This window comes from Pollicipes pollicipes, unplaced genomic scaffold, assembly GCF_011947565.3.
Source record: "Pollicipes pollicipes isolate AB1234 unplaced genomic scaffold, Ppol_2.1 Scaffold_4295;HRSCAF=5057_pilon_pilon_pilon, whole genome shotgun sequence".
In the NCBI taxonomy this organism is placed as follows: Eukaryota; Metazoa; Arthropoda; class Thecostraca; order Pollicipedomorpha; family Pollicipedidae; genus Pollicipes; species Pollicipes pollicipes.
This window is the reverse complement of record NW_023596461.1, coordinates 22,235,551-22,260,256: the sequence shown is the minus strand read 5'-3', so window position 1 is coordinate 22,260,256 and position 24,706 is coordinate 22,235,551. Positions and strand designations below refer to the sequence as shown.

The 24,706-nt window shown below is 58.5% G+C and overlaps 1 pseudogene; it reads left to right on the top strand.

Annotated features, from left to right (window-relative positions):
* Positions 1 to 24,706, top strand: part of LOC119097307 (uncharacterized) — a 31,321-nt pseudogene that overhangs the window by 1,906 nt on the left and 4,709 nt on the right.

Sequence of the window (24,706 nt, the reverse complement as noted above, 5' to 3'; positions counted from 1 at the left end):
GAATGGATTCACCAGTCCTGCACTTTTGATTAACCTTTTGCCTTGCTGATGTGAGATTTTGGTTGGTGAAGGCTTGGTATTTTTCCTTGTGTGGCCTGAACTATTCCCGAATTTTTAGCAAGCGTAATTGCTTTACCTGCGTTGTAAAGCTACGCCGAGGGTCTCAGGATTCATTTGGGTAATGGAATATCTTACGTCAGGTTTCAGTATGATCACCTTAGATTTGGAATATACTTTTATTACAGTTCTACGCCTAGGCACGATGTCTTCCAGAGAGTCCAGTCCGGCCTTCCAGGGAGTCCAAGCTCGGACCGTTCCGGAGTAACCGCTGATCACGTGCCCTCTGCCCCTCTGCCCTCTTACGACCGGCCGGGTGGGACATAGCAGGTGTGACCGTCCTGGCACTGAATCAAGAGCTGGCAGCTCTCGAGCCATGCAAGGCCTAGCTTGACCTAACTGGCACTCTACATGCTCATCGGCGCTGCACAGGTGCATTGAAATCAGGCATCAGTGCCGTGCAAAAGACAAAATGTGGCGGGCCCCAGATCGGCCACCATCCATCCACAGGCCGCTGCCGTGCCGGCACCGGTGCCGGCGCCGGGCCCTGAACATCACTGCACGTGCGGCAGGCGTGTCGCCGCCGCCCCGGCGCGGCCTGGCCTTGGCCGGGTCAGAAAGGGAGGCACGCTCAGTAACGGGGCGGGCCGGGTTTTTCTCACACATGTCCCGTTGAGTGGGAGCTACGCCGCGGCCCGGCCGGACCGACACGAGCCGGTCATCGCACGGCTCGCGTCACACTGTACGACGGCCGAACAGCGCGCCAAACCGAGCGTCAGCGTGGCGCCCGCAAACTTCAGATCGGGGGTGCATTTGGCTGTGTGGCGTTTCGCGCGCCACGTTGCCACTGTTGTTAAAAGGCATTCGACGGTGGGATATAGGTGCTTTAGGTGTTTTGGTCAAACCTAAGACGCTTACATTTTCCTGGATGTTGATACAGATACTGTTTTAAAATGATGATTACACTGCTAGAAGCCTGTCATTCCAAGGCTTACACACTCAGCTTGCCCGCTCATTTTTCCCGGACTGCATTTGCCCACGTAGGCACCTACCACGCCGACACAGAATATGTCTGCCTCGGCACCCGCCCCTGCTCAGCTCATACACGTGCACTCAACCAGCCTGGCAGGAAAAGCCGGCTATCTGCGCCCAAGCAGCTGGGGACCGGCTAGCGTGTCGTGTCGCCCATGGTGATTGTGCCGTGTGTGGACTAATTTTGGAGGCATTAGTGCACCAAATGCCTCCAACCACGGAGGTGGCAACTGCGTTCTCGTGGGAGGCGCAGGTGCGTTTAGGCCTGTGTGTCAGCTCTGGAAGTGACAATACGCACAGGTAGCAATTTTCTCGGAGGGCCGCAAGTGCCGGAAGTGGGCGAAACGGTTGGACCGATGGCGGGGTCAGAGGACAATGACAAGGAATTGGAGTTACCACCAGTCAGCTGTAATTTGGGAGTTAACAGCCATAACAGTTATCAGGCACGTGTTTAACTACACTGCGCCCTGTCATGTTTGCGTCATTTACTGTTTCCACTGAGATGTGACGTGTTCGGTATTTCATGTTCTTTTTAATTATGAATAGTCCACTGTCCAATGGATGTGAGTTTGGAGGGGCGGTGCAGCAAAACTGTTTGCATTTTAGACTCGTATCGAGCAGCTCTAAACGACTTAATGGCAGATGGCGTAACGCATGGTAGGGAATGTGCGACTGGGTGATAGTCGGCGAATTACACACAGACCGAATACCCGACACTACACATCTTGGGCTCGTGTGCAAAGCAGGAATCTGGGCGAAGATATCCTACTTGGGATGGTATCAAAAGTCAATACCAGCTCTATAACTGGTTATGTGTTCACTCGATACGCCAGAATCAGAGTCCAGCAGCATTCCTTCCCACCCCCGACGACTCGGGTACTGGCGCGGTGGTGGTGGATGAAAAACAGCACGATTACAAAGACCGATTTCCCTGTAATCTCCGACCCAATGTCCGAGCGTGCTTCCCTGCCTCGTCCGTTTGTCGCCTCGCAACAACCCGTTACCAGCCATCAGACTCGGGTCGGTGCCACCAGCGGACGGAAGCAGGCGCGCGCCGCGTGTTTTGTGGTGACCACCGCCGCCGTCCGGTCCGCCGTCCGGCCGGCGTCCGGTCCGGTCCGGCCCGGCGCCCGACAGATGGTGCTGTCCACCATCTGGCCAGCCGACCCCGGATACAACGGTTATTGTGTCAACAACGCGGCGATCGTCGCGCTCTGGCCGCCGCGGCGGTCGTGGCGCACGAGCGACAAACCACACCGCGGACGCGTGGCACACTGACCCGCCATGCTGTGGCGGCTGGGGTTTGTACGTGTTGGCGTGTGCGGGTCGCCCACACAATGGTGTGGGCGTGGTGTTTGAGCAGGACTGGGGAAGGAAGGCTTTCATGGTCCCGATCCTGCCGATCATCGACGAAACTCACGAGACATAGCCAGTGCCAGCTGTACGTTGTCACCCACCTGAAGTTCCAGCGTGAGCACTCTGAAACACGATGCCGTCAGTTAAAAATTAGCTTAGTCAATCGTATTTGGGGTGCCACTACTGCGTTGAGTTATTTGCCCTGATATAGTTCCTTATCTGGAGTTGTCTGCATAGCTGGTTCCAGAAGCTTAAGCGTCAAGAAAATATGAATCACGGCGTGGGACATCATTGTGTGTTTACCCGCCTTAAAAGCAGCTCAAACGCGTAAAGGAAAAACTGAAGAGCTAGTGCTGTCTTGGATAAAGACGCTCTTATCAGTCGGATTGAGTCCTTATTCGGGCTGAGCAAATTGCTCCTTGGTGGCCTCAAAACGGCGATTACTCGTGACCCTGCATGAAAGCCGTATGCCCATTCGGCCGGTTAATTACAATACAGAGCACACGGACCGCAGCGGGGCGTGATGACGTCATATCCGGCGCTGCTGACCCGTCGGTCACCTGCCGAGGCCGGTGTGGCAGCAGGCTGGCTCGCCGCCGCTACGGCCGCCGGCGCGGCGCCGCGCGACCACGCAGCGGGGCTTTGGGGGCGGCCGGGCGGTGGCCGCGAGCGAGCCGGTCACGGCGGCAGCCGCCGCTGCCGAGATTCAGCCGCCTGTCCCCCGCGGTTATCGCGCGTCGTTCGGCGCGCGGCGGCGGCCCGACTGTGATATTCTGGAGGCGGGGCTGTAAATCATGGCTGCATGACGCTCAAAGTGGCCAGGAATTAACTGCCACCTCTCGCGCTGAGCGAAATGGCTGGGAGCCGGCCATCAGAGGTGGTGCAATTACAGGGAAGACATGCTCATTGCTGAGTCAACTATCTCCTGGCCATTTGCATCTACCATTATCATTACGATATCAGCTCGTCTTAGCTATTCTGGGGTTTGTCAGCTCGTGTGCAAAAGCGATTACAGAAGTGGACACAAACCCGGAGGCTTTCTGCAGCGGCATCTTCAGCCTACTTTGCTTGATATGTTTATGCACTTTTAGAGATGAACCTCCGCTCATTGCACTTGCTAGCAAGACCATTAATCTGTCTGATGCCTGGGCTCGCAGACGGCTCATCCGGGAGTAGACAACTCACCCTAGCGGATCGCGGCGTGGTGCCGATGTCGGCGTGGTGCGATGCCGTGCAGCGCGGTGCCGTGCCGGTGCGGTGCCGTGCCGGTGCGGTGCCGGTGCGGCGCGGTACCAGCGCGGTGCAGTGCCGGTGCGGCGCGGTGCCAGCGCGGTGCAGTACCGGTGCGGCGCGGTACGGTGACGGTACGGTGCCGGTGCGGTGTCGGCGCGTTGCCAGCGCAGTACGGTGCCGGTGCGGTGTCGGCGCGGTGCCAGCACAATACGGTGCCGGTGCGCGGACTGGCGGCCGTCACGCCATCTGGAGGCCCGATGGGTCTTGGCCGGCAGGCTGCTATCGATCACCGACCATGCGGCGATTATTATTCAAACAAAAGATGAAACATGAAGTCGCCCGGCGGCCCCGGGCGGCAATATCAATCGGCCACATCGACAGGCCGACGGTCTGCGTCAGCCGTGACCGACCACCCACGGCCGGGTCCAGCGGGCGCCGCGGCACGCGCGCCCCGCGCCCGCCTCTCCCGGCCCGCTTCGTCACCGGCTGTCCGCGGCGCCGGTCTGCCCCTCGTTTACGGGGTCGTGCGCGCAAGCAGGCGTCGTGGCTGTGGTCACAGACGTCGCTGGGCTGTTCTCGTGGTGGCGGAGGATCCGCTGATCTGAATGGCGGTGGTGTCCAGCCGGGGGGGGGGGGGGGGGCACGTTGTTCGACTCTGGCGTAGTCACGACACATCTTCAATACGTTCGGCACGTCTTCAGCTCCCTCGCCGCGAAGTGCGTTACCTCCGTGCTTCGACAGCAGCGGTCTGCGCCTCATTTCGAGGCTTCGCACCCCAGCAGTAGCAGCTCAGTCCTCACTTGCGCTGGTGGTCATCCGCTGGCCCCGTTCACAGACGGTCACGCTCATGCGCGGAGTCACGCCAGTCACCATTGCAGCGTGCACTGCAACGGTGCAGCGCCAGGCGCTGATGTATCGTTGCAGCGGAACGCTCGCTTCGGCTTTACGACACATCTAGCGGCATCAGAACAGCTACGGCCTCGGCGCCCGCTTTTTACCTCCGTAAAACGAGGCGCGACCATCCCCCTATCAGAGCGGCGGCGCTCTAACTGCATGTTGCCGGCCGGCGGCGCGGCCGCACCGCTCCGCGCCGCGCCCTCCCCCGTTAAAGGGGCGGCGTTCACGGCCGTCTCGCCCCGCCCGCCGCTGAGCTACGCCCGCCGGCGGCGCTGCGTCGTCGCCGACGGCCGCGCTCGCTGATTTATCTGGCGGTGCCGCCGCCCCGAATGAATGGCGATGGTCCGCGCGGCGGCGCTGCGCCGGCCGCCGCCGCCGCCCGCAGCCACTAACGGGACCGGAGTGGTGGTGTGCGGAGCGCGCGGCGGCCAGCGCACGCCGCCGCCGGCGCTGCGAGCACGCCACGGCTGTGGCGGCGCTCGCTGGCGTGCACACACGCGCGTGTGCGGCGAGAGCGCGGGAGGAGGTAGAGAGGGGAGGAGCTGAGCCCACGCGGACTTGGTGAGGCCAGATGGAAGGGGCGGTGAAGGCAGAGTGCGGGAGGTTTGGTACACAGGCTGACGCGGAGAACGCGACTTGGGACAGAGCAGTGAGGAAGGAAGAGGAAGCCCGCGCCGGGTAAACAGCAGTGTGCGCATGCGCCAGGAGAGTGGAGGTGCAAATTTGGGCAGGGGCTCCCATGCATCCGTCTGCACCTGGCACTAGACGAATGTCTGCATTTCGTCCGCAGTGCCAGTGCACGTCTGCGCGGGCACTGGCAGGCGTTTGACAGCAGGAAAAACTGACGGATGCGTCAACACAGGAACCATGCCATTCGTTTGCGATCAATTCCTGAGTAGCTGTTCTCTGACGAAAGATGAAATCGAAAAACAAATATAGGCTAACTTAATTGCGCGCACGTAAGCACAGAGGCAGTGAATGTAATTGTGCTTAAGCAAGGGCATGTCCCTCAGGCCGTGTTAATGTATGTAATGGTGATGCGAGTAGCCACTGAATTTGCATTTGCTGATCAGGACCAACGTGCTGAGATGCTGGTCCCTCCCATCAAAATTGGCGAAAGGTCAAATATATCGTAAGGCAGCTTACAAAGAAATAATCTTTCGAGTGGCGGCCCTAATTGCTGCACCAAACATCGGGCTCAATTTCAAAGCTGCGATAAAAATCGGGTGACGCGGAGTACTTTTTAGTGTACCACCATGACTCCAATGAGCCCTGAATATGTGAGTGTTTGTGGAACACATATGGCGTGGTTTTTGTTTGGTGTTATAGTGACCCATAATCTACGTTTTTCAGATAGTTTCTGAGCTTTTCGTCTGCTACAAGATGGCAATTGAGTCCTGTCGTCGCACCATTCTGCTGACCCTTGCAATAGGGGTAAGTACCTGTTCAGTGTGTATGCCATCAGCTTCCGAATAACTACCGTGAGATGGTGCTTAAGTAAGAATTGTCATGTATTTTTTCTCCCAAGGCTGACACTGAAGAAGTATGTTGCACTTTTGCTACTGGGAATGGACCGCTTGTAGCTTAAGGGTTTGGAAGCCTGAACCTGCAAAAAAAACACTGTCCGGTATACTCATGAAAATTTGAGCATGACGTGGTTTTCAAGAAACCCAAGCGTCTCTCTCTCCAAGAGAAAGGGAGGAAGAATGAGAGAGAGAGAGAGAGAGAGAGAGAGAGAGAGAGAGAGAGAGAGAGAGAGGGGGGGGGGGGAAGACGCCGACAATCTAAAATGCGCCAGTGCTGAATCCCGTTACTTGCAGCTAGTGGCACACTGAACAACTGCATACGCCCTCCCCCTCCCCACACTCTTTCGACGCCTACCCGAGCCATGACGTCATCCGTCTCGGGATTCCGTTCAATGGAGTCGGTCGCACGCGCTCCTAACCACCTCCGCCTCGTGCCGTCGTGGATCATAACCGCGCTCCGACCATGCATTATCAGGCCGTGGAGTGCGTCCTAGTCGCGGCTTGCAGGGACCCTCCCGGCGACACTGGCCGAGCATTATTATGGCGGTGCTTGCCACTGATAATGCTAGTCATCCCCAGCTCCCGTCGTGATTTGTGGAGCGGGTGGGATAATTGATACTTGTGGTGGCAGCTTCTATTATGCTGAAATTAAGCATACAGCCAAAGCGTATGAGTTATGCATGTCTGCATCAGAGGTATGCTTCGCCGCCGTTGATTTGCGGAAATGTGTTTGCATGATCCACTTTTGCCAGCGTTTTCGGCCGCTGCTTCGCCTACCTTACGGGCTAGCGTGCCTCCGCATGGTTCCTGTGGTGCGTTGCAGTCCCAGGCTTTCTCGTTACGTACCTCGCGCGCCTTGCAGTCGCTAGCGTCGTTATGTGCCTGTACCACGCCGCGCTCCCAGGCCCCGATTCCGTTTCTGTGTGGCCGTGCAGTCTTCGGTTATGTACGGACGGTCTTCCAAAGTGGTCGGTCTGTATGAAGCCTTCCCAAGCAGCGGCTGGTCTGTGTAAAGCCTGCCAGAGCGGTGAAACTTTCCCGAGCGGCCAGCCCGTGTTAAGTCTCCCAGAGCGACGGCTGGTCTGTGTAAAGCCTGCCAGAGCGGTGAAGTCTTCCAGAGCCGTCGGTCTGTGTGAAGCCTTTTGGAGCTGCGGCCGGCCCGTTTGAATGAGCCCTCCAGAGCGGTGGCTGGTCTGTGTAAAGCCTGCTAGAGCGGTGAAGTATTCCACAGCGGCCGGTTTGTGTGGAGCCTTCCAGAGCGGCGGCTGGTCTGTTTAAAGCCTGCCAGAGCGGTGAAGTCTTCCAGAGCGGCCGGCCCGTGTGAAGCCTTCCAAAGCTGCGGCCGGCCCGTGTGAAGCCTTCCAGAGCGGCGGACGTTAAAGCCGGGTGGTATGGGCCGGCGGCCGGGCCGGGCATCAATGAGTATCTAGGAGAGCGGCTGCAGCCGTGGGCCATCCGTCACGCGCCGTAGCCAGCCCGCCGGCTGCAGGCCACTCTGTGCGGCCGGCCGTGCCTCGTTGCCGGGCCGGGCAGCGCGCTGGTGTTCGTGACGTGCCCATCCACAACACGGCACGCTGCTGGAGCGGGTCAGTCGAGGGCCTGGGTGGCTGGTTGGTGATGGGGTTAAGTGGTGCTGGGACCGCCCGACCGGAGAGATTGTGGCTGATTCAAGTGCATTGTTGACATAGCACAGCAATATCGAACTGCTCAAAAACCAGTTAACTGGGACTAGCTGCGATAAAAAGCTAAGCTTTCACCACTAGTGAATAGGTTTTGTCACCGATCAAGCGACGAGTAACCTGTCGAGCAAACACTGCAGCGTTTGCCTCCGACAGAGGCATGAAGCCGTTGAGCCCAGTGCCTCTCTGATCGCTCTGTACCGTTGCGGCGCCGAACTGGGTCGAGTCAGACGATCGTCGCTGGCCACCGTCGCCCGTTGGCGTGGTTTTGCGAACGGTGCGGCGGCCGCCGCCGTCCCATATTTCGTGTTCGATATACCCGCCTGGCACATTTCGCTTGGCGCGCCGCGGCTTCCCACCGGACCGCTGTCTGCGGCCGTCTGGCTGGGGTATGCAGCTGTCGCGTGGGGTCTGTTTACGGTAATGGCCGATACTTTGAACCGCGGTGTTCCGGGCGCACTGAGCCATGCGAGCCTTGAAACTGTGGCCTAGAAGCGGCAATTTGTTCTTGCTACTTTCCATCGATTACGAGAGTTCGAAGTCAAGGGAGTATAGATATGCGTTTAGGTTAACCTTAGCTTCTTGCCTACAGCCACACTCTTACCAAGTTGCTTTAAAATCTTAAGCAGCTTTGCCAGTGTCGCTGAGCCAGCTGCCATTCCATTGTAGGATCTTCCGCACTGTCTTAGGTTACAGAGAGAAGACATCACGCTGCACACTGAGCCAAGATCTGAACCGTTCTTCATAACCGTCATTAGTATACGTGAACTTCTATGGCACATCGAGAACCATCCCAAGTTCCAAGACTGTCAATGGTCAGGAGTAAGAGTGTCAGTGGGCACGACAGTTCAAAGCACGAAAGATGCCACCTGTTCCACCAACAGAAAGGGAACCCACCACTACCCATCAAACTTGACCACGCCATTTCACTGGGGCATAGTGCCCTGCACCACGTCGGCCCTCTCCCTGCAGCAGGGCTCAGTTTCGCCAGCCGTGGTCGTCGCGGCGCTGCTGCCGTCGGGCCCGGTCAGCACGGGACGCCCCTGCCTGAGCGGCGTCCGGCGCCGCGGGGTAACGGTGTCCGCCCGCCGCCGACAGCCGCCGGCGCTCGTCACAGCCGGCACTGCACCCCGGCGGCGCGGCCGGCGCCTGGTCACGCTGCACCCCTAGGGTGGGAGTAAAACTCAGGTCCGGTGCGCTGCCGGGGGCAAATGGGATCCGGGTCTGGTGCGCTGCCGGGGGCGAATGGGATCCGGGTCCGGTTGCGCCACCGGGGTGCGAATGGGATCCGGGTCCGGTGCGCCGCCGGGGTGCGAGTGGGATCCGGGTCCGGTGCGCTGCCAGGGTGCGAGTGGGATCCGGGTCCGGTACGCACCGGGGTGCGAGTGGGATCCGGGTCCGGTGCGCGCCGGGGTGCGAGTGGGATCCGGGTCCGGTGCGCCACCGGGGTGAGAACGAGATCTGCTCACGACATTACAAAAAACAAAACGGAACTGAAGTTCACCGATGCACTCAACAAATTCATGTTGTTAAGCGTGGCAGCCGCTGGCGCCGACCGTCACGGGCGACGCCACCCCCCCCCCCCCCTTGGCCGCGGGTCGGGCTCCGCTGGCGTTATCGCGTCCAGTGTCGCACCCCGCGTTGCGAGCTGGGTCGGGGCCAGATGTATATTCGTGTCGTGAGCAGCATCCGGGTCAGACAAAGACCGGCGCGGCCAGGTCTCGGCCAGGTGCCATCGGTGGTGTGAGCGGGGTCCGAGCCAGGAACAGCACTGTGCTTGTACGGCGATCCTCCGCTTAAGCTGGATCCGGGCGCAGTATGGCTCAGGGACGTGACTGGAGAGCGCGATCTGGCGCAGACCACACAGCGGAGCGCCCGCAGCATCTGCATGAGCTCGATGCGAGCCGGCTCCCCGCTGTTTCGCGAGTGCTGAACCCGAACCTGACACCGACGCGATGGCAAGCTTATATCAAACATGACTGGCATGCAGACTGATACCGAACCAGCCCGCTACGGTATTGGGGTTATTTACAGCTCTCGCTTGTGCCGCCTGCGTTGTGCTGGCGTAAGGTGACATTTGCAAGAAGTGAGTTCATGCGATGTGAGGAGTTCAGCCTGCTGCACCTTTGATCCTGTTTTGCCTGGTTGCCTGCTTGGTGTAAACATAAAGCGTGATTGTTTAACTAATGGCCAGGCATGGCTGCACATATCAGTTCCTCCCTACGCCTATATATGAGACCAAGCCTTAAAATTGCTGATGAAGCTGTGAAGTGAGATCGATATCGAAGGTACCATTTCATGCCTTAATGCTTTGAAAACAAAGATGACATTAAGCCCATACTAGCACGTCAAAAAAGGAAAAAGTTGTTGAGAACTACCGGGTCCTTTGCATGTGGAACGAATCCATTTTTATATCTGTAACTCGTTTATAGTGCTATCTCCGTATTATCTCTGTTAACGATTTCGTTTTTTTCGATTTTCATGACAGTAAAGCCCAACATGTGCGACACTAAAGCCGTGTACACCAAAAATGTGCCGAAATGCTCCCTAAAAGTTGTCACGTTAGTTCTCCATTTCAGTTGTCTCGCTCTCCCTGCTTTCGGGGCCTTTCCTTCTCAAGAACTCCATGGTTCTCTGGGTGCCCCTCTAGGAGCTCTTGTCACCCTCCTCCCTGCGTCCGCGGGTAGCAGAACATATTATCCTGCAGCACCCCTACTCACGGCGCAACGCCCTGCGCGGTACAGAGTCCCTCACCACTGCCGGCGTGTGGCTGGAGAGTCGCTGGGAAACCGGCCATTCCGCCGCACACTTCACAGTCAATTAGGCGGAAAGGGGCCGGCCGGCGGTGCGCCGGGCGCTCGGCCACCGCCGTCGACTCCGACGCGCTGATAGATGAGGCGACGCCGGCCGCGCCGACGGCGCATGCGCGAACAGGCGGCGACGTAACGGACGGCGTCGGCGGCGTCGCGCAGTGCGCCTAGCCCACTGACCGCGCGGGCGACAGGTGGCGTCCGGCGCGCTGCGCGCGCGACAACTGTGGCGCGGTTGGACAGCCGCGGCCGGCTCGCAGAACGACGACAGACTGCGGACGGCCGGACGCGGCGAGATGGAAGAAAGAGACGGGAAAGCAGAGACAATACACAAAGGAAGCGTGTCAACATCGTAAAATGGGACTTTTGTTGGCTTGTCAGCGTCTTCATTCTGCCCGTTTCTCGTTCTAATTTTGTGGGAGAGTCGGAGCGCGTTCGCTTTGTTCGTTTCGTGCCCACTAACCAGCTAATTTGTAAGATGCCAGATACTTACGGTGACGCTTGGTAAGAGTGGATGCTGCTCGTCATGTGCAAAGGAAATGATGCTATTTCTTGACTTTCATGCTGAAATAGTTGTCTAATTCACATGACTTTCCATTGTATTTAATATAATTTGTTAAATACTTCACCAATTCTCACCACTTTCATCACCAATTTTCCCTCTGGATCGCCAGTTTGTCGCTAATTTGAAGTGCGTGACTCGCAGTTGTGTCTTGCCATTAGTGTTCATTAGGATGGGGACAATGCTATTGTTTCATGCGACCAGCTAATGGGTGTTAAATTACTGAACGTGATGTGCATTAGTGAAAATTCCTCGCCAGGCTCTTACTATTATATATGAGGCCAGGACGCAGAAGTACATTAACGCGACAGCAAGTAGCACACGGAGTAGATACACATAACGGTCTGCAATGGCGCCTCTTACACAGCGTTGTAGATTCACCAAAGGCTCCGCTACGTGAACCGATTTTACGCATGAGGCAGGTCCAGTGCTGTTTAAAGGGAGTGTTCCACCCTTAGAGCATATCTCAAAAAGCATACTTTAGTGAAACCTCAGGAGTAGTTACATCTAATGATAGCGCTGGGCAGAGACACTGCAGCACCGTCAACACATGATAAAGATATCAGTTTCAATTACCTCCGAGTCCGGATTACACTGCCAACGTTTGCGACAGCATTACGCTTCTCTGCAGTCGCGACCACTGTTGGCATGGCAACGACCGTGCGCACCTGCACTGAAGCAAGAAAACCAGCGTTTGTGATCGGCCCAGCGGACAGGGGCTTGTTACCGGTTGGCTGAAGCTTGAACCAGCGCGTCGCATGGATCATATCTCTCATTTCCAAAGGCAGATTGCGCCTCGAAAAGAGCCACTGTAGTAGACGCCATAGCTGAGAAATCAAAGTCATAGCCTAACGTTTGTTGAATTTGCGGTATAAAGGCTTCATGTTCGCATGTTTTTGTCCAGTATTTCAAGCTTGTGTAGCATTTGTTGCACAAACACGTTGACACAATAGTGTGTTGCAAACTTCACGGACCACACACGTTAGAAATAGCAACGCAAATTAAATGTATTAATTTCATAATGGTGAACAGGAATTCAAATGAGATTTCTCCCGCAGGTTCGGCTACTTCAAATCAAAATTCTCAGCTATTCAAAACGACTTCGATAAAACTGGCATTACTGATCAAACGTACAAATCTGATGTACCAACAAGCAAAATTACAAAAAGGCGGGATATCTCCTGTAAGCCCACTTTATATTGTCTTGACTTCGGGGTAATTATGCTTGTTTTCCGTACGAGAATGTTACCATCCAAATTTTACATGAAAACAATTCAATTTACAGCTTAAGTTGTTTGATAACAAATGGCATGCATGCATACAAAGGCCACGACAGGGTCCATGTCTCCTGTGACCGATGACCCCGTAACTGCTTTCCTGTCCGCGCCCGAAAGAGACGTCGAGACGTCTCCTTCTGCCCAAAGCTGTTGGCCACGACAGCGCGTGTCTAGCATGAGCTCCTACCTCTCATTCAGAAGATCTTCATGCCGCGGACAAAGCGATGCAAACCACGCGAGTAGCGCGTCGCCACAGATCCGGACCTGGTCCGGATCTCACGTATCTGCCGCCAGAACGCCTTCGTAGAAAGGCGAGCGGGAAGACAGCCGAAATCGCTGCGTTGTGGTGCTGACCTAGTGGTGAGATCCGTCCAGTGACGCCACATCCCATCCCGTGGGAGTCAGCATAATCGTCCCCGTATAGTTGTAGATTTTGGTCCAGTCTGAAGAAGGTTTTTAACAAGGCCTTGCCTATCTGATGTCCCCGACTGCGATCGTATCTTAAGCCTCGCAAGCGCAGTCATAATAATGAGCACGCCTTTCGAAGTAGTTTGTGTCGTTTGCAGTGATAAGCACTGCACGTTTTCAAAAGCACCAGACAGCTACGCAAGTGTCCAAATCACAGCGGGGATGACTACGGCCATTAACGACACAACCCGCTCTGCCTGGTCAGGGCTGCTCCGTCCCGTCTCGACGCTCCGCCGGCTGCCGGCCGCCCTCGTGCGTCCATCTCGGGCGTCACGCGCGCCGCGTCTCGGCCGCCGTCCGCCTGCCACGCTCCATCGAGCTGGAGCATCCCGCGGCGCTCCGTTAGACGACGGCCGAGCGCCGTGCCGACATTCCGCGGTCGGCCGTCGGACGGGTCGCCCTGCCGCTGCCGGCGGCCAGCCTGGTCAGCGGCCACCGACGCCGCGCCGGAGGGCACCGTCCCGTCCCGGCGCAGTGACAGACCGGTGCCCCGCGCTGGCAGCGGGCTCCGCCCAGGCCACGCACGTGCCTGCGGCGATGGTATGCAAATGACATGCGTCCGCGGCTTGAATAATTCTGATAACAGGGCACGTATTCATGTCGGCTTTTATTGTTTTCTACGACGCGCGTGGGCGCGCGCCGCCAGGCCGCGTCCAGTAACCTCTGTTTCCGGACGGTGGCGCCGACCCATTTTCGGTAGCCTTTGCGAGCCCTTCCGGTGCTGCCATCATCCGTCTCGGCGTGACCGGCTCGGGATAATGGTGCGAGCCACGCCGGAAGTCGATGGCGCGCCCGCCGGCCGCGCGTCGGCCCGCGGCCAGTCACAAAAGGCGCTCGGGCGGCCGGTCACGACCTTCCCCCGCCTCCCGCCGGCCGCCGGCCGAGCCATCGAACGGCCGCGACGAGCCTGTCGCTGCTCGTCCAGGCCGGACGCGTATCAAACGAGGTCGCCGGGGTCGGCGCCCGTCATGGGGTCACTCCGCTGGACCCTGGACGCTTCCGCGGCGCTCACGGGCGGCTTGTGCCGTGGCCGTGACACGCCGCGCATTCGTGTCGGAGCCGCCCCCTCCCCCCTCCCCGTCGAGGTCCTGGCGGCGCCCTTCCTGATCTCGGCTGGCCGGCCGTCGCGTGACGCGACGCGCCCGGCTGCGGCCACGCGCGCCGTCGCCGCCCTGCCCCGACAGGTGCGGCGGCCCGCTGCGTGGCGCCGCTGACCCACTTGTGTAAGTGGACGAACGGACGCCGTCCGCCGGCGATCGGCGTAATAGGACAGCGGCTTATAAGCTCAAATTTCGGCGGCGCGATCCCATGCGTAATGCGTCGATGCTGCGGAACCGCTCAGAGTGCCGTGTCGTTGGCAGTCGGGGCGCGCGGCGCCGTGTGTGAACGCGCGAGCGTAGGCGCCGGCTCGCCCCGGCCCGCGCCGTTCGAGCCGCGGCGACGTCGTGTGCTCCGAACGACTGGACCGTGAAAGGCGATCCGGCTCTGTAACGGACCGCCACCGGACCAGAGCACCGCCTGGAAACGTCACGGTTGTGGCGTCTGGGCCCTGACCGGCGTCAGGTGTGGCAGAGCCGTGCTCAAGAAGGCAGTGCCGGACCAGAGCACCGCCTGGAAACGTCACGGTTGTGGCGTCTGGGCCCTGACCGGCGTTAGTTGTGGCAGAGTCGTGCTCAGGAAGGCGGTGGCGCATGCGCGGGAGGGGCGGGGAGGTCGTATTCAGGGGTGCCGACCCGCAAACCTGGGCACTCCGATACCAGCCAGGGGGCCCTGCACGCCAACCGGGGGCCTTCTGAGTGATATGGGCCTATATGTCGGGTCAGGCGACACCAGTACTGCACAGTCGGTTCCGTGTCGGTAGGGGCGTGAGGGCCCACTTCCCAAGCGGTGACAGGGCTGAGGCCGACGATTTACACTGGTCGGGCCCTGTATCTGTTAGGGGCCCAAGGCGCCTAACGGGGGGCTCTGTGTTGAGCTCCTTGTCCCCATTGGATGGCTGAAGGGCCCGAACGGCTGGCTGTATGTCAAATTGAGGACCCTGTCGTACGACTGTAATATCGAATGTCAGTTAAAGGGTCTTATGCACCGATTGAGACCCCCGAAACAGTGCGTTCCTCTATTTCAACCAGAGATCACCAACACCGAACAGTCTTCTCTGTGTCGGTCTGAGATCTGGGGGTCCATTTCCCAAGCATGGACAACGACGGGCCCACAATTTTCCAAGGCTCTAGCAGCGCCGCTGCAGGAAGAGAGGGGCTTGCCCGGGAGCTGTGTGCCCTGCGTGAGCCTGTGTTGCGAGTATTGAGACTGAGTAGGGATCAGGCAATGATAAGGCGATATAGATAATTACGCAATGAACCCAATGATGCGATGGCAATGATCATTTCCAAGCAATAAAATGTGCATCATCTTCTGTAAACCATTTACGTTTGATTCGACTCCACAGCGGTCGGAAAAGCCAGCTTAATCCCATGCGCGAGCAGTGACTCTCTGGCTCTCTGACGTGCTCCTTCTGACCTCGCTGCTCAGACTCGTCCTGTCAGCGATATTTGCATACGAGCCCCACAGGACCAGGAAGCCGCCGCGTCGGACAGGCCCGTGCAGACGACACGCACGCGCGTGCGCTGAAGAGTAATGGCGCGTCAAATAGTACTGTTATGCGGCGATTCCTCCAGCGTCTCCGAGGCCCTGATGGACCGCAGCGTAATGAGGGGATTCACGGGATGGCTGTATCGCCAGATCGCACGCAAGCGCGTCTCTTTCAATGGGAGAAGCCATTACGGCTTTCAGTGGTAATGAGTGAGGTTTTGAATGGCCCCAGATATCAATGGTAATAAATTTGTTCCGCCTCAGATTCGGCGTAGATTACACGGTAGCAGGGTCGTCCCGGGTTTGAGTGATGGTATGTGGACGCACTAAAGGCGGTGGCAGACACCATTTCGTGAGCATCAGATGCGCCCGACATCGTGCCCGAATATAGGAAACAACGATGGACGGACCGGAGCACGACAGTCTCCCTAGCCTGCTGGCGGACCTGTCAGACATTGGTCTGGCGTCTATGGCCTCCGATGACGCCGCAAAATTAAGTGTTAAAATTCATCGGAAGTCAATATCATTGTATACGCCTTTTATGTTGGGAGATCGTTGTGAAGCTCACTGCATCATCGTTACGAAGTTGAGCTCTCTGGCGTCCGTTTACTTTGCACACGGTGGACGGAGGAAAGAGGCATCCCAATGCTGCTGAATTGAGAATTACGCTCTTCCTGTGTCATGCTATTAATACAGCATGGAAAAAACTTAAAATATCAGATGCTTGCCTCGCGTAAACGTGTGACAAGAGGTGGAGCGTTTAGCCTTATCGCTAACCACACTTCTGTTCGATCCTAACAATGGACCAACAATATTTGGTACAACAATATATCCTAGCAAGCACGAACAGATTTATCAATAAATTTTTAAGCGTACAACTCATTCAATAAATAAGAACTCTTTTATTCATAACACTTTTCGCGGCATTACCGCGTTCACAGTTTATTGCGAAATGGTTATGTGCGTGTTTTTCGTGTAAGGTTCGGGGTACAGCGCCATGGCGCTTGAAAGGCTGATCCCTCGGAAATCTAGAGGCTAAGGTAACGCTAGAAATCAAAGGCAGATGGCTTACTTAACCAGCATTACAAGTGTCAGCACTTCATTTGCACTCCATCAGCACTCGCCGAGTTGGATGCATTCTCCTGCCGCCGTGGCGAACACGAAGTGCACTGCCACGTGCTGCCTGCTCTGCTCCCCTCCTGACCCTCCCTGTGACCGGCAGATGTGCTGCTGCCACTTGCTCCCTGCCTACCCCGCTCCCTCTAACCTGCGCTGTGACCGGCATTGTCACTTGCTCCCTGCCTACCCCGCTCCCCTCTAACCTGCGCTGTGACCGACAGGTGCGCTGCCACTTGCTCCCTGCCTACCCCACTCCCCTCTAACCTGCGCTGTGACCGGCATGTGCGCTATCACTCGCTGCCTCCCTACCCCGCTCCCCTCTAACCCTTGCTGTGACCGGCAGATGTGCTACTGCCACGTGCTGCCCGCCGCGCCCCGCTCCCTCTGACCCGCGCTGTCACTTACTGCCTGCCTGTCCCGCCACTCTAACCCGCGCTGTCACCGGCAGGTCTGCACCGCCCAGTACAACGCCCCGGTCAGCCGACCCAGCAACATGCCTGAGATCTCCAACCTCGAGGTCATGTGCGGCAAGGACCACATGACCGTGCAGCTGGGCTTCGCAGGACCGTTCCAGGTGGGTGCACCGCTCCGAGTCGCCGGGCGACCCGGCGCCGGCTGCGCACACACGCACCACCGACGCTGTGTGCCCAGCAACACGCTGTTGTAGTGCTCCGCCTGTCGTTGGAGTTGATAAACTGGTGATCAGATAGGGGCTGGATGATAACCGTTTGCATGACACGACTAATCCGGTCAGGGTGTTTGGTAAAGATGGATTGCTCCTCTTTCTTATGTGCTTGAGTTCAATGAGCGTTTGTGGTTTTAATCCAGGTCGTGACTGCCTGCAGGCGAGGGAACGTGTATTTATTAGGACAGATGCATACCTTGGGCTTACGCCGTGAGATGTTCTTTGATAATTGGAGCTAATAATATACAACAAACATGACTGCAGGGGTGCAACGCCGAGACCGTATCCAACACCGAATCTAAGGGGAAATGTGTAGCAATGTGCCAATGAACTTCCAAATTAACCTTGGACGTAAATTCTTGAGTTTTCTCCGTTCTAACCAGCGTTGCCCTTTTGAAGTTGATTTGGTCATCAGGTCTGGTTTGGGGGTTTTGAGCACTTGACTCATCTAAAAAACGTCCACAATTTATCAGCTATCACCTCCAATCTTTGTTTCAAATGCGACACCAATAAATGCAATGGGCTCAGACAGTGCAGAAAAAGTGACACCAGCTGTTCACTACCGTTTTAATTGAATACGTGAGAAATAGAAACTTTGTCACCATCTGCTGCTGACACCCTGTAATCTCACACAATCCATTTCCAAACTAGCTGGCATTTTTCACTCGCACGAGATCCTTCATTTAGATCCGAGCACACATTCGAGTGCACACCCATGATCCACAGTCTACCCTACTGGCACAATGCTGCGATTCACCACCCCCACTCCAGCTGGAAAGCGCGCCCCCAGCCCCGCGCAGCTCCACCCTCTACAGCAGCGTGGGCGTCCTCTCGACGGCGCGCGCCGCCCGCGGCCGCGGCCCGCCCCAGCACTGACCCGGCCCGTGGTCGGAAGCCGGCGGCGCAGGCGCCGGCGCGCCATGCCAATCACGTATTCGGCGGCCGTTAGCGGCACTTTACGGCGACGCCTGCGGGGGACAGCCGATCGCGGCCCGGCCGGGCGGCGGCCGGCTCCCGCTGGCGCGCCGGAACGGTCCGGCCGACGGCAGTCCCGGTGACGGTCGCGTCGGTCGCACGTTATACATCTCTGTTGGCGAGCCGCCGGCGCGGTTATGTTGATTTGTGGGCCGGCTCCATTTTTGTTTACCGCAAATGGAGGTGCGGCCGGCCGGTTGGGAGCGGGCGGGGTTGGGCGGTGTGGCTGGGCACGGAGCGCTGAGTGGGGTGCATGCAGACCGCCTGTCCACGCCAAACTGCGCGTGTTAGACGCAGAAGGGTGCTTAGTACCCGTTATGTGATCTGCGGATCATGCAGGGAGGCAAATGGCCGCGCTCCGCATAATTGTAAATTTAAACGTAAAATGCGTGATGATTCAGCGTGCTCTACCGGTATAACGGCGTCGTTTCCCCGTTGTTAAGTGCCACGGCAGCACGTGTTGCTCGCGCATTCAGAGTTTGCACGCTCCGTTTGCCCGGATTGGGTGGGTGACTGCTGGGAACAGTGTCAGACGGCCGGACGAGCGCCGCCGCAGCGTCTGGGCTACGCCGTCAGAAGTCCTCAAGAAAGTCGGCGTGACACGAGCCACGACCGTCAATGGCCTGGTGCGTAGGAGCGTGCTGACCACTGGGTCATTTTGTGGCAGAGGGAGCAGCGGTCCGAAACACGGAAGCGTCTTCCGTTTATGGAAGCCATCACATTCCGACGGCCGAGGGCGTCCATCAGTCACCTACGACTGATGCTTCGCCCTCAAATGGTCGACTGGGGTCTGTGAATGGATCCAGACACCCGCACGCAGGCCTACAACAGAGACGCACGGCTGTGAGGGGGCGTCGTCACCAACTCTGCACCAACGCATGTGAAGACGAACATCTGCAGATTGACGGGCTCAGGTGGCGTGCGGGACACCGGCGAGCACATCTACACACGAGCAGATCGGTAACAAAACGCTCACCCCGAGCCTACGCCATCATCACCAGCTTCGGAAGCACTTCTAATGCCCAAGACAAACTAACAAAGACCACAAACGAACCACTGGCAGCACTTGCAAACGCGCCATGAGCGTTCCCGTGCACCACCAACGCCAGCAGGTGGGGACGACGCAGCCGTACCGCGCTATCCTTCGGCGAAGACGGCCAGGACGCGCCCCATCTCCGGTGCAGGTCCGGCTGGCTCTGACCGGCGGCACGTTAGCGGCCCGCGCCGGCGGAGTGCGGCCGGCTCCGCCGAGGTTGGCCGGCCGTCCTGACGCCGTGGGCGGCGCGGCACCGACCCGCGCCGGCGGCACACGGCCAGCCCCGCTGACGTAGGCCGGCCGTCCCGACGCCGTCGGCGCCGTGCATGTCTGCATAGCCAACAATGGGTCACTGGGTGTGGGTCTCAGTGGGCAGTGCACGCTCCAGCGCGCTCGCCGGCGCGGCCCATCGCTGACCCATTTCCGCGCCGGCCGCGGTCCATTAACCGCGTCCCGACTCCGGACCGCGGTCCATTACGGCGGCAGACCGGCGCCCACCGCCGGCCATTGATTGGACCGGTCCGGGTGATGACAGAGGTTCGTTGAGGGGCCGCGTCCGTGTGATCATAGGGGTGCGCCGACGGCCGAGCCCGGGTGCAGAGCGGAATACAGTTCGCGAGGCGGGGCGTGGAGCGCCACTGGAGTGCAGACCGACGCAGGTGGGGCCTCTTGTTGTGAGGCGAGCCGTGGGATGTTGTCGTCAGGGGTTTAATCACAGGGCTGTCAGGACGCGCCCGGTCCGTGTTGGTGTATGGTGAGCACGACGTGTTCGTTGCACGATGTAAGGAGAATCATTTGGTCCCCACTAGGGATAATCGTGAGTTGTCTCGCGTCGGTTATGTCGATAGTTCTTCATGAACAGTTGACCCAGCTTCATAGAAGGGTATGGTTCCCAAGTGATCAGTGAGTCATTCACAAGCCAGGACCAGTCTTTTGAGAGCTCTCCACACAGCCGCGGATGTCACTGCTCTGCGCATTGTTCTGTTGTCAGTAGGCGGGCTGAAAAGGAACAGTTTAACAAAAGCTCCGGTCCCTTTATAACGATGCCTCTGCTGATACGCCGCCACGGTTCATTCATAAGGTTTTTCGTGGACGACGTCGACATTTCGTTATCGGGCGCATGGGCAGAGAGAATCGCACAAAAGAAAGAGGGTGCAGGGACCTTTTTAAGTTGGTTATGACTGTGCTATGAACGTAGTTAATCTGAAACATTCACAGGAGGTGGCTGGGCCAATCCCCATCCCACCGCACCCCCACCCCTAGCTCCATTATTTCTAAGCCTGCATATCACTGAACAACCATCTATCACTCTTTAGCATGATCCAAGAAAGCTACAACAAAAAACTGATCGTTCGATTGCCCCCATATACCACAGAACTCACGCTTCTTTATAACACCTCCGCCTGAGCCTCTCTAAAACGGCCACGACTTACACTACTCGTGGTGCATACCGTGATGCAGTACGTGATATTCTCCTGGTCGGCCTTGTTGTCTCAGTTTATCACCGCATCAGTGCCGGCGCCGGTACACCTAGCATGAATCGTGTCAGCGATGCCTATCTCGGCCGTCTCCGCCACCCACCGCGCCATGCTGGCCGCCGTTACGACGCCGTACGTCTTGTCGCGACCGTGTCTGTTTGCCAAACCGGCGACGTTAGTCGCGGTGTGGCTGGCGGTGCGCGGCGCGCGCCGCGAGGCGTCCGTCGACAGCGCGCGGCGTGCGAACGCGGCTGGTACGGCGGGCGTGTCGACCGGGTGACCGCATCGTGCAGCCACCGTCAGCTGCAGACCGCGCTGCCATCCCAGTGGCCGTGTCCGCCCTCGGTCCCGGCCGAGCCGAGCTCCGGCCGGCCGGGCTCCCGCTCGTGCCGCGTGCCGCTGACCTGGTGCCGGCGAGCGTCGGAGCGGCGCCGCTGACCCCGTGCCGGCGCGGGTCGCCCAGATCGGACCCATCGTCGGCGTCACAGCTGAGTGCCGCTCGGCCGGACCGGTTCGGCGGCTCGTGCGGCGCGCTGTCCGGCGGCGGCCGACGGCACCGTCAGTCAGTTTTTACGGCAGATGGCCGGTGGCGGGCGGCAGTGCACGGGCCGGGCCGGTTCCGTTGTTGGCGCTGGCGCTTCCGGGGGGGGGGGGGGGGCCTGGTGTTGCTGTCGCTGCCGTCAGCGGTGCTGGTGCTCACACCAGCGGTGGTGCGGCGCTGGAAGTCCGGCGTTGCGGCCGCGGCGGCGGAGTGTTGGTGGACGGGGCCGTCTGCGTGCCAGATGCTCGGAATTTGGATTTGTGTCCTCGGTCACCAACAGATGCAGCAGATGGCTGTAGCGTCGTAACGGGAGCCGTCAGAAGCGAGAGGCAGAACGGGGAATGTGATGGAGAGGGTGGGAAACAAAGGTTTATGAGCCAGCCTGAAAATATGCCTGATTGGATGCACCTGACGCATGCTTCTTCAAATTCCGCGCATCTAGATTCCGCGAACCGGCCATCGCACAGCGCGTCTCGTCCCACACCGCCGGCGCCTCCTGGGCCCGGCTCGCCAGTCGCCACTCCTCAGCCCTTCCTCCAGTCCCAGCCCCGGCAGCGACATTCTTTAAACATCACAGCTGACCTCAGCGGAGCGATCCGTTCACGGGTCGGTGATTGGCGCGCGGCGCTCGGAGCCAGAGCCGTCCGGTCTGTCGCCCAGAGCCAGAGCCGCCCGGTCTGCCGCCGAGCGGCACAAGCCGGCCGCCGAACCCATTGATAACACGTCGGCTGGCGCGCCTAATTACCGTCAGAGTTATGATAATCGTGCGGCCATCTGGCACGTCGACAGCGCATGCGCCGCGGCGTGATGAGTGCAGTCAGCACGAGACGAGCAGAGCACACGTGACCAGACCGTCTGGAAGCACGTGTGCTCGCAGACAGGTGTCGTCGGGCCGGCTGTGCTCGATGGTCCCGTCTGTGGGAACGTGCTTGGCTTCTTGCTGGTGCGCGCGAAGGGTTCATGAACATCGTGAATGCAGCATGGTCGATTGTGTCCCTGTTAAAGGAGTGAATTGAGGATAAAAACGGTGCTTGTCCTGAAAGCGTGAAAGGCATGAGAAGGCCCGTTTTTGTCAGAGATTTTGCACGATGCGTGACCCTTTTTGCCTTTTACAGGGACTGGTATTCTCCAAGGGGCAGTTCAACAGTCAAAATTGCGTGTACGTCAAACCTTACACGGGTCTCGGAGCGTACACCTTCGATATCTACTACAACAAGTGCGGGACCAAGCCTGACCTGAACGGCAAGTTCTACGAGAACACCATCATTGTCCAGTACGACAATGAACTCATCGAGGTAAGAGTCATGCTATTGAAATCGCCAAGCAGGACCGAACATTTTCACGACAGTGCCCGTTCTTGTCACCGTTTTTGTCGACGGTGTGGAAAAATCCGGCACCGCACAGAAGTCATGTTGTGTGACTCTAATTGAGGACGACCATGCCTCTTCTTTAGCTTGTCGTGCCGTTATAATTGCTCACTATCATGTAAATGCAGTCATGCAGTATCTCAATCTGAGCTGTGATTATCTTTGATAAAATTCGCTTTAATCACCATGTGCGGCGCACAAACTGATCAAGCCTTTGGCACTGCCCATCGATTTCTGCGAACGCTTGAAGTGAACCGCTATGTAATTTCCTGTTTAGGTCTGGGACGAAGCTAAACGTCTGCGCTGCGAGTGGTACAATGATTATGAGAAGACGGCGACCAAACCCCCGGTGGTGATCGCCGACCTGGAGGTCATAGAGCTCAACTTCAGAGGTCAGTGTGCAGCCTTCGTAGTGGGCCCTCAGCGGTAATCGAATTAAATTCCCTCGGGTTCAACGATCATAAAGTGCAGGTCGGGCCGACTTGGCTTCAAGGCTGCACAGGGACGCGCTGGTGCTAGCACCACCTCGTCGCCTGCAGTCCCAGATCCTGCACCCTTGCCGCGGCGGGTGACGCTGGCTCGTCGCCTCGGGCAGCCGCCGGCCTGTAAACCATACAGCGCGCGGTGCCGCCTGGTGCTGAACCCGCGACCGCTAGCTCCCGATTCCATCTCCACGCCCCAGTGGCGGGCCCGCCTCCGTCTCGTGTCCCTCGTCCATCACCGTCCCCAGTCGCGGCCGACTACATTAGTTCTGTCGACCCCACGAACACGCCCGCGTTCGACGCTGATAGTCTAATTACGCAAGGGCACCCAACACCGGCTCCGCACACCCGCCTCCCACAAGTGACAAGCCGGCAAACCGGCAGATGTAAGCCTGCCTCTAACGGATTCCTGTTCTCGTCGTAAGCTCTGAATTTATTAAAATTCTTCGACATTCATAGCCCGTGATTACCACCGCGTTAAATTCAATTGGCGGGCGCGCGCGCCGGCGCCGGTCGTGGCGCCTGTCTAATGAATGGGAGCGCACGGTGCGGCCGGTGGTCGCCGTGTCCGTCAGATGGCGCTCACCCCAGCCCGGCGTCCGTCGCCCGGTCCGTTAAGGCGCCAGCCCGCTGCGACAGATAACGCGAGCCTCGCCGGCTGCGCCTCCGCAGGCACGCAGGCGCACGCACGCGCAGATAACGCGAGTCTCGTCGGTTACGTTCCTGTAGCGCGCAGACACACGCGCACGCAGAGGCGCCCCCACCCGCCACAAAAGCCAGGCGATTCGTTCTCGGTAGCTGACGGGGCATCGGTGGTAGGCTGGTGTACAGTCCAGGAAGCGGGGGGGGGGGGGGAGGGGGCGAACGCTCGATGGAGGAGGGTCCGTCTATCGGAGCCTCACTGAGCGCTCGCGACACTTCTCACTGCTGGCCGCGGTCGTGCTGGCCGTTCTCCGCGCCCGACGCCTTCCTGTCCGGACGCTGTTCCTCCGCGCCCGGACGCACTCCTGTCTGGACGCTGCTCCTCTGCGCCCGACGAGCTCATGTCTGGACGTTGCTCCCTGCCGAGCTCCTGTCTGGACGCTGCTCCCTGCCGAGTTCCCGTCTGAACGCTGCTCCTCCGTGCTCAACGCACTCGTGTCCGGACGCTGTTCCCTGCTGAGCTCCTGCTCGACCGCCTCTAAAGTGCAGCCGTCACGCCCCACTGCCCCAGCTCGAGTCCACGCGGTCCGCCGGCGCGGCTGTCTGTCGGACCCAGAGACTTCAAACCGCCTCGTCGAGGGGTGGCGCGAGAGTAAGCATGCTTTCCATCAAGCCGCCAGGATACCCATATTACGGACCTTCTTTACGCCATCAAAATCAAGTGCGTCGCGTTTGATGTCATGATGAGAGGTCAGAATCACACGTGGCCGAACTAACAGAGCGTAAAATCGCAGTTAAAATGCATGGCTTTCTACTTGTGATCCCGCACGCTGACGGAGGTCAGTCAGGCTGCACTTCCGTTCCCCGCGCCCGGCCAGCGCCATCACTCTCGTGT